The 11,230-nt window shown below is 39.7% G+C and overlaps 1 pseudogene; it reads left to right on the top strand.

Moving 5' to 3' along the window:
- The first annotated feature begins 9,824 nt into the window (after positions 1 to 9,824).
- Positions 9,825 to 10,664, top strand: LOC105507584 (annotated as a pseudogene).
- The last annotated feature ends 566 nt before the right edge of the window (positions 10,665 to 11,230 follow it).

The raw sequence follows: 11,230 nt of genomic DNA, 5'->3' as shown, positions 1-11,230 counted from the left end.
TGAAAAGGCAAGCTCCAGCCTGGGAGAAAATATTTGCAAACCACATATCTGACAAAGGACTCATATCTAGAATATATAAAGAACTCTCAAAATTCTAGCAAAAAGAAAAAAAAAAAAAAAACCCAAACAGTCTAATTAGAAAACAGGCAAAGACATAAACAGACATTTCATTTACAAGATACAGATGGTAAATAAGCACATGAAAAGATGTTCAATATTACCAGCTGTTTACAAAGGAAGTCTTAAGCCAGGCCTCAGATAAGTAAGAGTTTATCAATTAATAGGAGGGGTATAAAACATAAGCTCAAGAGTCTCATTAGATCCCAACAATTTCTTTGGCCTAATATTTTTTTTAAGTTTAAATTTTTCTGCAAGTTATATAGCACTATGTCTAGTATAGTTCCATTTTTGTAAAAAATATATCTATATATAGGAAAAATTTGAACACTGAATATTTGAGGTTATTTAAGAGTAATTTTTAAAAATTTAAGTGTGATAATGATTTTTTAAAGTTTTTATCTTTTAAATATAAATGCTAAAGTATTTACTAATGAAATGTTATTATGTCTTAGATTTCCTTACAAATAATCCAGTGAGGGATGGAAGAAAATGGGTGGGAATATGGATGATGCATGATTGACCATGATTTGATTACAGTGGAAGTTGGGTGATATGTATATACTGGCTCATTATATTATTCTGTTTCTTAAAGTTTGAAATGTTTCATAATAAAGATTAAAGTAAATTAAAATATAGTTGCATAAATGTTTCTATGTGCATAGCAAAACAAAATCTGAAAGGATGTTCATCAAATTGTTATGCGTATCTTTGGAGTGCAGAATTGGAGTGAATAAAAGAAAAGAAAATTTCTACATTTTACTTGATACACTTTGAAATTTTTACAATGAACATATGTATTTTTAATAATAAAAATCTTAAATGTATGAGATTAGCTTTTTACAATCAATTCTTTTTTTTTTTCTTTCAGAGACAGGGTGTTGCTCTACCATCCAGGATGGAGTGCAGTGGGGTGATCATAGCTCACCATAACCTCGAACTCCTGGCCTCAAGCCATCCTCCCACTTCAGCCTCCCAAAGTGCTGGGATTACAGGTGTGAGTCACCATGCGTGGCCTCACCCATCTTTTAATTTATTAATTATACATCAAAGAGAGTTTTCAAATGTATGCAACTCTAAAGGGTCTTAAATATTGCTAGAAATTTACAAAAGGGGAAGCACATAATAGGCATTGTGAAGCTAAACTTGAGAATCTTCTTGCACACAAGTTGATCTAGATCTTATGGCTTTTAAAAGCAAATTAAATAACCCAATTGCACAGATTTATCCACTGTATTTACATTTATTTCTGTAAGGCATCAGATAGATTTGGGCAAATTACCTATTGGAAATACAGTCATGCACCACATATCATTGTTTCCATCAATAATGGACCACATATACGATATTGATGCCATAAGATTGTGATGCTGTATTTTTACTGTACCTTTTCAATGTTAAGATATGTTTAGATACACAAATACTTCCCATGGTGTTACGACTGCCTACAGAATTGAGTACAGTAACCTGCTGTACAGGTTTATAGCCTAGGGGCAATAGGCTTATACATACCATCTAACCTCGGCGTACAGTAGGCTATCCCATCTAGGTTTGTGTAAAGACACTCTACGATGTTCACATGATGACAAAATCACCTAAAAACACATTCTTCAAAACCCATCCCCGTCGTTAAGCAAACACGTGACTGTATTAAACAGTGATCGAGAAGAGTGAATTTACCTCGAGCTCAGCTCTTGAAGTTTGTCTTTGAAAAGCACGCTTAAATTCTATTCATAGCCACTAGGGCTCAGTCTCTTCTTTAAAATGTGAAATTAATGTATTTTCGAAAACAAAAGAATCACAAAACTTATTCTAAGTTGGTGCTGAATAAAAAGGAGACTGTCTTTGTGATACTCTGTGGTCTTATTTAAAACAAAATTCCAAGAAAAAACTGTGGAAAATGAGAGAGGGGCCTCATGAAAATACTTATTTCCCTTTCTCCTGGCATGATTGAGGGGAATTTTGTTTGTGATATAATAAGAAAGGAATTTTTTCTTTTTTTTTTTTGTGAGACGGAGTCTCGCTCTGTCGCCCAGGCTGAAGTGCAGTAGCCGGATCTCAGCTCACTGCAAGCTCCGCCTCCTGGGTTCACGCCATTCTCCTGCCTCAGCCTCCCGAGTAGCTGGGACTACAGATGCCCGCCACCTCGCCCAGCTAGATTTTTGTATTTTTTAGTAGAGACGGGGTTTCACCGTGTTAGCCAGGATGGTCTCGATCTCCTGACCTCGTGATCCGCCCGTCTCGGCCTCCCAAAGTGCTGGGATTACAGGCTTGAGCCACCGCGCCCGGCCAAGAAAGGAATATTATACCTAGAGACGGATTTAAATTTTTAGTCATTATTTGAATGTCTTCTCCTAGAATGTTTTCCTGTATTGTGATGGGTGAACTCACTGGTAAGAACTGAGTAGCACTGAGCCCCTGTTGTACTCCTGCAAGTAAACTGAGGCATGGAGTTTGGGGCTGTGCATATGGATGGTTAGCAACCTGTTTCCTTACTGGTGGGCAGGCTTTCAACGTTGAACTTCCTATTTTTAGATTTCTAAGGGACTTTAAAGTAAACACAACTCATAGAGTATGCTTTATTAGATCTTCAAAGACTTTTGCTGCCCAGTGGAAACCCTTTGTTTCTACAGGCAATCTCTCATGTTGGCAGCCTTAAAGGTTGGTCACGTCTATCAATAGTACTGACAACTTTGTTCTGTAAATACCTGCAGCAGCATTTTAGGAAGAAGTTATTATGCTCCCCTTTTCATATTCTTGCTTCGACCCTAAGAAAAGGCAATATACTTTCTCTGTCATAGGGCAGTGCCAAAGAGGGAATGCCTACCCTCTAACCCCTGACTTCTCCCCCATGGGAAGCAGTCTGACTCGTCAGAAAGGACAGTTACCAGGCCACCCTCTTTATCGGTGGATCTGGCAGGCTGAGCACCACTGAACCCTGATGCATGGGCTCTCACTCGCACAGCAACAAGGTGACTTCTTTTATCTCTCACAGGGAGCAGGGCCTGCCCTGGCCAGAGCTGCCAGGACTTTATTTTCCTCCCCAACATGTGCCCAGCCAGGGATGTGCTCCTTCAGAGAGGAGGATAAACTTACTGATGTGTATATAACTCTAAGATTTTGAAGAATAATTGCATGAGAAAAGACTTTCATAGGAAGGATTTGTTTACTTTATCCCTTCATCTGCTTACAGGATAACAATCTCTGTGTAAGACAGAGAGCCATAGTGATCCTCAGTTAGGGTTGCCAGATGAAGGGGGCAGGGAAGAGAAACAAACTAAGATGACCAGCTAAATTTGAATTTCATATAAAAAATATTTTTTAGTATAAGTATATTCCATGCAATAGTTGGTGGAACATACTTATTCTGTGGGAAATACTCAAAGTAAAAATATTTGCATTTATCTGAAATTCAAATGTAACCTTGTATTTCATTTTCTAAGATTGCATATAGGCAACTCTATCTGTAGTAGAAGACGTTCATCATGAAAGCCAAAGGTTTTTCAAAAGCCCAGATGTTTGTTAAGTATTTTCTTTATCACTAGGCAATTAGTAATATTTTTTTCTTCTCTTTTCCTTTCCCTAACAAATATTTAGTAAGCATCTACTACATGTTAGACACTGTTTTATATGCTGGAATAATGAGCAAGTCAAAAAATAAGTAAATAATTTCCAAAAGAAGATGAAGAAAAAAACAGACAATGTGATAAAGAATGTCTGGATGGAGTGAGCTACCTTAGCGCCAATGTCAGGGGAGCTCGCCCTGAAGAGGTGATATTTTAGCTAAGTCCTAAAGAACAAGATGCAGATGTAAGGTTTCATAGAAATATATTATAGGTAGAGGAATCATAAAAATCCTAAGATGATATGATAGTTTCCTGTGGCTGCAAAAACAGATTATCACAAACTTGGTGGTTTAAAACAACAGAAATTCATTCCATCCTAGTTCTGGAGGCCAGAAGTTGGAAATCAAGGTGTTTGCAGGGCCACACTTTCTCCAGAGGCTCTAGGGGAGAATTCATTCCTTGCCTCTCTCAGCTTCTGGTGACACCAGCATTTCTTGGCTAGTGGCCGCATGACTCCAATTTTCAAAGCCAGCATTTTCAAATCTTCTCCTCTGTGTGTCCAGCTAGTCTCCCTCTGCCTCTCTCTTATAGGGATACTTGTGATGGCATTTAGGGACCACTAGATAATTCAGGATGATCTATCTCCCAATCTCAAGATGTTTCATGTCATCATACTGCAAAGACATTTTTGCCATATAACAGTCACAAGTTCCAGGGATTAGAACATGGATATATTTGTGGGGGAGAAGAGTGGGTTTTTTCAGCCTACCACAGATGGGAAGGAGCTGAACATATTCTGCACACGTGTGTGGCTGCAGCAGCATGCACCATGGGAGAAGTGAAGGCCACGAGGGCTGGAGGCGGACAGGGCCAAGGTAAGGAGTCTAGATTTTATTTTAATGCCAATGGGAAACCAGTGAGATTTCAAACAAGAAGTGGCCTGATTTACAATTTTAAAAACATTTCTCTGGTCACTGTGTAGGGGCTGGACAGTCATAGGGACAAGAGCAAAAAGAAATAGGAAACTGTTAGGTGGTATGGGCTTCTACCAGAGAAGGGCAGGCTAGAAGTATTGGTAGCTTAGATTCAGCGGGTGTGAGGGGAGGGAGAGACACTAATGGGCAGAAGAGATCAATTTTGGAGATAGAGCCATGAGGACTTGCTGATGGATTAGATAAGGGAGTGAAAAAGGAGAGTATTGTGGAATTCAAGGCTTGAAACCTTTTAATCTTGCAGTCAGACAGATCCACCTGACCACTCATCTTGGAAAAGAATGGCTATTTTTTTTCAAGCACTAATGCTGGGCTGCGTGTCCCTCATTAATAATTTGATTTTTATTCATCAGATACAATAAATGCTAAAAAGAAGCCAAATATTGAGATTTGCTGCAATTAGGTAAGACTCTCTAATCTGAGGGAGGGAATTTCACACAAAGTCAAGGAAGGAGTGGGTTCTGCCTTGCCCTACGATGCAGTTTATAAAGTGACCATGCTTTTCAGGAGGGAAATATTCTTTTCCTTCCATTCAAAATTGAGTGTTAACAAAGGCATCATACTTCAGAGCAAGGTTAAAAACACAAAAGCAGCACTGTTACGGTGATTGATGATGACTTGATGTGCACCTGTTAATGTCGTAAACCTCTCACAGCCCGGGTCAGGTTTACTTGGCAGGTAGCATCTTTCATGTCCAGTATTAAGAGCAGCTCAGCAGCCAGGAAATCCTTCGTACACTGATGTTCTCCAGCACACAGTGTTCATCAATAAAGAATGGATGGCAATAAATCAATTGCTATGTTGCAAGTTGGGCACAGATAAGAATAATGGAGAAAACTCTGTTAGGAAGGTGCAGGAGGTAGGTTCTACTGTGAGTTCTGTCACCCATGACCCATGTAAATTGCTGTGAATCACGTGACCCCCTGGGCCTCAGTTTTCTAGCTGTAAGGGGTAAGAGTCATTGAGAAGATCAAAGGAGATGATCAATGTGCCAGTACCTTGGAAACAGTAAAGACCTAAAAATCAAGTTGTCATTGTCATATTATACATTTTATTATAGTTGCATCCTCCATAGTGCCTTACACTTAGAATAGGCTCAATAATTTTTTATCAAGTTTAATTAAGTATAACCAACATGACAAGAAAACAGGCAGATTTTTTTGGCAAGTGCTAACAGATTGATAATTGGAGATTTGTATATGGTTCTCTGATATATATTTAGATGTCCTCTATCAGGGAAAGAAAATGAGGCTGGGTGGAGTGGCTCATACCTGTAATACCAATGTTTTGGGAGGCTGAGGTATGAGGATCACTTGAGGGCAGGAATTTGAGACTAGGTTGGACAACATAATGAGACCCCATCTCTACAAAAAAAAACTTTTAAAAATTAGCTGGGTTGGCACAGTGGCTCATGCCAGTAATCCCAGAACTTTGGGAGGCCAAAGTGGAAGGATTGCTTGAGCCCAGGAGTTCAAGACCAGCCTGGACAACATAGCAAGACCCCACCTCTAAAAAACTTAAAAAAAAATCACCCAGGTATGGTGGTGCACATCGGTAATATCAGCTACTCAGGAGGCTGAAGCGGGAGGATCACTTGAGCCCAGGAGAGAGAGGCTGCAGTGGGCCGTGCTCATGCCTGGGTGACAGGGTGAAAGTTTATCTCGAACAATAAATAAATAAATAATTAGCTGAGTGTGGTAATGAGTGTCTATAGTACTAGCTACTCAGGGAGCTGAGGTGGGAGGATCACTTGAGCCCAGGAGTTCAAGGCTGCAGTGAGGTATGATTGCACCATTATACTCTAGCCTCAATGACAGAGCAAGACTCTACCTCAAAAGGAAAAAAAAGAGTGTTACAAAAGGACACCTCCACCTCCCCTCAGTCTGACACAAAGGATTTTGGCCTAAACCATGCTGTACCAGGGTCATGCAACCTCAAATATGTTACAGACAACTTAATTAAAATAATAGATTATTAACAATGGATCCTCACAGCCCCACATTAGAGCTTGTGACAAATAGTCATAATTTCCAAAAGCAAGTTATCGGATGCTCTGTCTGACTGAAAGAATGAAATGTTTCATATGGTTCTTGAATATTTTCTTGATGTAAAATAACTTATTATTTGAAGTTCTATCAACTGGATTTGAAGGGATAATTGTGGCCTATTGGATCCAGCCATTAGCCATGTCTGTGGCTACCCTGAGATCCCATCCGTTTGATGTAGGAGAGAAAATAGTGAAATTTGATGTCCTCTCACACACAGCATTGTCTAAGGACAATGAAACACAAATGATACATTATAAATGCAATTTGATTTTCTTCACAATCTGTCTCATCAACTAAGATTGTTTACAAAAAAAAGTTAGATTTATAAACTATATTCTAAAAGATGACATCTAAATTCACTAATTCATGAATAAAAATAAGTTACTTTCCAAATATCACCCAATTTTGTCTAAGAGTTACTGTCACTTTTTTATTCATTTGTTTTCAGAAGTCCAACCTCTATCTTCCTTTTTGTTTTTATATGGTCTTTTGTTTTGATAGAAAAGATTAAATGTCATACTTAATTTAAAATCAATATTTTCTGAGGCTGTATTACAGACAGATCTGGATCTGGACTTGTAGAATAGTATTTCACCATACAGCCTCCCTTCAAATATGCATCTTCAAAAACAATTTATCACAACTATGGCTATAATAACAGTTCTGTTAGTGTCTATGAATATTATATGTCAAAATCCATCAATTTTATTAGCCAAGCCACGATAGAATGTTATTGAAAAACTGATAAAGATATTTGTAATAATTAGAACTGGTAGAAATGGCAAAGCTCTGATTCAGGTTGGTCTTCATATAATCATGTAAAGTAGGGTTGTCTGTCTATTTCCATAATATCAAGGGTAGCTGGATATTACCCAATGTCCTTTGTACTTATTTTAGGAGCAAGGTAGATAAGGAAGTGCAATAGAAGAGTGGTGACCAGCAACTTTTAAAAAATTCTGTAAAATAGCCTGGCTTTAAGGGAAAGTACCCAGACTGGTTCACGAACATCACATCCTACTTGATAAACCACTATAGATAAAAAATATATCTACATTTGGAATGAAACACTTATTTATCTACATATTCCCAGGTCACCGGAGAAAACCAAAAAGTCTTCCTGATAGTCACCCACTATATAAAGAAATATAGCCTTACTTTTACACTTTTTATAAGAATTCATGTTGGAGAGAAAACTCTTAAGCATTTGCTACAGCTGGCCAGCCCAGGTGGGGCTCTCATAGAGTGTTTTCTGATAAGTGTGGCATCCACGAAGTCTGAATCTATAGGGCTGTACACTCGGAGCCATGTCCTTAACCTCACTCATAAATGGGTATGACTGGAGGACATCATTATTTCTGATCTTATGAGTCAGTTCAGACGTTCCAGGGGTAGAATGAAAGAGATGTGCTATGGTTTGAATGTTTATGTCCACTCCAAAATTCACAGGTTGAAACCTAATCCCCAATGTGATCATGTTGGACAATGGGACCGTTAAGAGGGAATTAAGTCATGAGGACAGAGCCTTCACGAATGGATTAATGCAATTATAAATAGGATTCACAGAAGTGAGTTTGTTCTCTTTTTGCCCTTCTGCCTTTTTCCATGTGTTGATGCAGCAAGAAGGCCCTTTCAGATTCCAGCACCTTGATTTTGGACTTCCCAGCCTCCAGAACCATGAGCCGACAAATTTCTATTCATTATAAATTACCCAGGCTCAGGTATTCTGCTATAGAAACACAAATGGACTCAGACAATGTATTTTTCCAAAAGTTTTCATTTTTTCAAAAGCTCAGCCTCTTATTTAAAGCAACATCTTCTCAAGAGTAAACAGCATTTCCCTTACAAATGCTGGGATGCTGCTTTTACATTTCCATTTGTCTCAAAGATCTTCAAACCCCGGAACTAGCCCACCCACACCTCTTCCAGACAGATTCTCTTCCTCATCTTTAAGTCTTCGATTATGTAGGCAAGATTCACCATTAAACCAGTGCTTCTCAAACAGCAGTGAGCATCCAAATCACCTGGACAGCCAAGATCCCACCATCACAGATCCTGATTCATTAGTTCTGGACTTGGGCCTGAAAATACACATTTCCATCAAGCCCACGAATCAGATTTTCAGTAGCACTCCTTTAAGTCACAGTAAGAGCACCTGAATTGCCAGGCTTTGAATTTTCATGCCCTCAGCCGCTGTTTACTTTGCTACAGCAGAGGAGGCTTTGCTGATCTACAATGATTTTCACCTCTCCTGGGTACTCATCATCTTACTTGCCTAGATGCTCCCACTGTTCATCACCCCAATTGAATTTTATAGCTCTATTTGCCACTAATGAATGGAAGTCTTGTCCAAACTTTGAAAGTTGTTGTATTAAGCCATACTTGTGTTGCTATAAATGAATACCTGAGACTGGATAATTTGTAAAGAAAAGAGGTTCTATTGACTCACAGTTCTGTAGGCTGCACAAGCATGGTGCTTCACTTCTGGGGAGGCCTCAGGGAGCTTTGGCTCATGGCAAAATGTAAAGCAGGAGCAGGCATATCACATGGCCAGAGCAGGAGCAAGAGAGAGAGGGTGGGGAGGTGCCACATACTTTTAAACAGCCAGATCTCATGAGAACTCAGTACTATGAGGACAGCACCAAGGCATGAGGAATCTGTGCCCATGATCCAAACACCTCCCACCAGGCCCTACCTCCAGCACTGGGAATTACGTTTCAACATAAGAACTGGGCAGGACAAATATCCCAACCACATCAGTTGGATTCTTGAATTGCCCTCATTTCTCAAGCCCCCCACAGGGCTGTATGGGCAGCATTCTCCACCAGTTATGTTCCTAGAGGGGCAAATATCCTTTAGCTGCAGCTAGACTCAAGTGTGATCACCTTGCCCAAACTTCCATCTATACCATTATTTCCTGCTTTACCCATAACTTTGACAGAATGGGCATTGGGCTCCATGACTCCTCCCACCACAATTGATTGGGTAAGAAGTGAACATTTGGCATGAGGACACACTAAGGAAACTGCATTTGCAGAGAGAGACACACCACGCAGGACTGAAAATGGTTAGTCTAAGGGGATTCATGACAGATTTAAGACACCATGATGAACAGAATGACCCCAGGGAATCCCCAGCCAGACCCTTTCATCAACAGGAAAGATCCCAACATGAAGGTGATACAACCACAGGATCCAGCTAGTCCCACAATATGGAGAAGGCATCGAGAACGTACTTCATTCTCCCTCCAACAGTATGAAGAGCTAGAAGCTCTCTTTAGCCAGACTATGTTCCCAGATAGAAATCTTCAGGAGAAACTAGCTTTGAAACTCAACCTGCCGGAGTCAACAGTAAAGGTTTGGTTCAGGAACTGGCGATTCAAATTGAAGCAGCAGCAGCAGCAGCAGCAGCAATCAGCAAAGCAACGAAACCAGATCCCTTCATCCAAGAAGAACGTGCCCACCTCCCCCAGAACATCCGTCAATCCTTATGCTTTTTCTCCTGTGGTCTCAGATTTCTACAGCTCCCTTCCACCTCAGCCCTTAGACCCTTCCAATCGGACATGGAACTCTACCTTCACTGAGAGTTCCACAAGTGACTTCCAAATGCAAGATACTCAGTAGGAGAGGCTGGTGGCCTCAGTTCCTGCTTTGTACTTTGATGCCTATGACATATTCCAAATCATAGAACTGTACAATCTTCCTGATGAGAATGAGATATCCAGCTCTTCTTTCCACTGTCTGTATCAGTATCTCTCACCCACAAAGTACCAGGTAGGAGGACAGGGTTCCTCTCTCAGCACCTTTGCTGGTCCAGCTGTAGGCCTATCTCCCGCACGAACCTGGCCCCGTATGACAAGCCAAGGCTGTGAAGCCTACAGTCTAACAGATAACCTGGAATTCCAGAAAACCTCCAATATGGTAGACTTGGGACTAGAGTACTAATAAATATGGACCATTTAGAAAGGAAAGGAAAAAAAAAAAAAGAAGTGAACATTTGATTTAAAGAGAGGGAGATGCACAGAATAATCTGGGCCAAACAGATCTCTTCATTCTATTTTTGAACAAAGAAACAGAAGAAATTTCAGATACATGTTAGGCAATGAGCAAATAGGTTATAGAAATCAGCTGCAGTAGCCATGCTGGTCAATGTGCAAGATAAGTAACAGCAGAAGTAGAGGAAGGTGGTTAGACAGATGGATATGATAGTGAGGCTCCCAGGGGCCATGAAAATACTAGAATTTGACACATAAGCTGCTGTGCCCAGCCTATATATGGTTTTTCTTATAACAACTTAGGGTATTTACAAACTAAGGTACTTAGAATATTCAAAAAATTAGGCAATGGCCCGGTGACATTTATTATAATCATTGCATGCTATCTTTTAAATCTTAGGAATCAAGTAGCCCAGAAACTTTTCTTCTTTTATCACAAAGAGGAAGGGAAATACCTGGAAATTTTGTAAAAAGTACACTTTAAAGATCCTTAAGAAAACAAGGTCAAAGGAAATT

This window comes from Colobus angolensis, unplaced genomic scaffold, assembly GCF_000951035.1.
Source record: "Colobus angolensis palliatus isolate OR3802 unplaced genomic scaffold, Cang.pa_1.0 Scaffold150, whole genome shotgun sequence".
Classification (NCBI taxonomy): Eukaryota; Metazoa; Chordata; class Mammalia; order Primates; family Cercopithecidae; genus Colobus; species Colobus angolensis.
Note: the sequence above shows the minus strand (reverse complement) of the source record. Positions and strands in the feature narration are given on the sequence as shown.